The sequence below is a fragment of the Gopherus flavomarginatus genome, chromosome 5 (genome assembly GCF_025201925.1).
Source record: "Gopherus flavomarginatus isolate rGopFla2 chromosome 5, rGopFla2.mat.asm, whole genome shotgun sequence".
NCBI lineage: Eukaryota > Metazoa > Chordata > Testudines > Testudinidae > Gopherus > Gopherus flavomarginatus.
Window position 1 is genome coordinate 30,911,567 of NC_066621.1, and position 2,079 is coordinate 30,913,645.

Consider the following 2,079-nt stretch of genomic DNA (forward strand, 5'->3'; position numbering starts at 1 on the left):
AAAGGAAGGTTGGTGGTGGGGAGGTGTTACTTGATGTTAAATCAACCAGGGACTCCCAGCCAAAGAGGTGGCTGGGAGCCCTCAGGGTCAAATTAAAGGGCCCAGGGCTCTGACAACTGGGGGAACCCGGAGCTTTTCAGGGCTGGGGCAGGGATTTAAAGGTCCCAGAGCTCCTGCTGCTGAGGGGAGCCTGAGCCCTTGAAATCCCAGCCTCACTCCATCCCTTGGAGCTGCCGCCAGGATTCAAACGTCTCTGTGCTGCCTGCAACCACAGGGATCCCTGAGCCCTTTAAATCTCAGCTGCTGCCGGGATTCAAAGGGCTCTGGGCTGCCCGTGGCGGTGGGGAGCCCTGAGACCTTTAAACCTCAGCTGCAGCCGGGAATCTCTGCGAGCAGCCCAGAACCCTTTGAATCCCGGCCGTGGCTGGCAGGCCGGCTTTAGGAAGTGCGGGGCCCAATTTGAACATTTTTGGCGGGGCCCTGCAGGGATGATTGGGGAAAAAAAAAGCCTTTCAGTTCTTAACAACCGGTTCCCTATAAAAAGTTCTGCCACAGTATGTATTTTTTGTACCAGTAGGGTTACCATACATTCGTATTTTCCTCCCAGATGGCGATTTAAGAACCAAAAAGCCTGACATGTCCGGGAAAGTACAGATGTATGTAAACCCTACCTAAAAGTTCTTTTTTAAAAAGATGGGTCTGATCTAGAAATGAGCTCTGCCACTCCCTTAGGGTGTGCTAGGGTGCACATGTGTGGGTCCCAGCTGCTCCCTGCCCATCTCATTGAAGCAGGTGTGCAGGGTTACTTCCCTCGGAACTGCAGGGCACCAGTGAACATGGGGCTTACTGGAGGTTTGGGAGGGGGAGGATGCGAGAGGTAGGGTCTGGCTGCAGGCTGGGCAAGGGGTGTGGGGCAGGCTGGAGACAAGAGGTGTGGGGTGGGCTGGCTGGCTTCAGGCAGGGCCACAGGGAGGGTGCGGCATGGGTTGGCAGGGCTGGAAACAAAGGAGTGCGGGACTGGCTGGCATCAGGCAGCGGGGTGCGGCAGGGGTTGGCTGGAGACGGGTTGGTGCAGGGCTGAAGGCAAGGCAGGGGGTACGGGGTTGGCTGGAGACAGGGCAGAGGGTGCAGGGCTGGTGCAGGCAGGGCAGGCAGTATGGCAGGGGTTGGCTGGAGACAGGGCAGGGGGTGCAGGGCTGGCTGGAGACAGGGGTTGGTGCAGGGCTGAAGGCAAGGCAGGGGGTGTGAGGCTGGCTGGAGATGGGCAGGCTGCAGGCAGGAACTAGTGCAAGCAGGGCAGGAGGTGCGGGGCTGGTGCGGGCAGGGGGTGCAGCAAGGGCTGGCTGGGGACGGGCTGGCTGCAGGCAGGGCAGAGGGTGCACGTACAGGGGGTACAGCCCATCCTCTATGGTGAGTGCCTTCTTCTCCTCCTCCTCCTCCTCCTCCTCCTCCCCCCTCTCCCACTAGGGTAGCAGCAGCAGCCTGGGGCTTGGGGGTTATTTCAAGGGCCCGGGGCGCCCCTGCTTCCACTGCCCCAGCTCTGTAAATAGCCACGGGAACCCTGGGGAAGCGGCGGGGCTCCAGTGGCTATTTAAAGGGCCGGGGAGGTAGAAGCAATGGGAGTCCTGGAATTTTTAAATAGCCCCCAGAGCCCCGCAGCCATACCCCAGGGCTCCCGCAGCAGGGCTCTAGTGGCAATTTAAAGGGCCTGGGGTTCCAGCCCCTGCTGGGAGCCCCAGGCCTTTTAAATTGCCCCCTGGGGAAACTGGGACACCCTGGTACAGCGCACTGGCTTTTGCTGGTACTGGGGCTTGGGTGCGGGGTCTTCTTAGGAGCGAGGCCGATTCAAGGGAATTGGTTAAATTGGCCTAAAGCCGGCCCTGGTGGCTGGGATTTAAAGAGCTCTGAGCTCCCCGATCGCCTGCCCAGAGCCCCATAAATCCTGGCCGCGGCTGAGATTTAAAGAGCTCTGGGCTCCCTGCGGCTACGGGCAGCTCAGAACCTTTTGAATCCCGGCCGCGGCTGAACTTTAAAGGGGTTTGGATTCCCCGCGGCTACGGGCAGCCCAGAGCCCTTTGA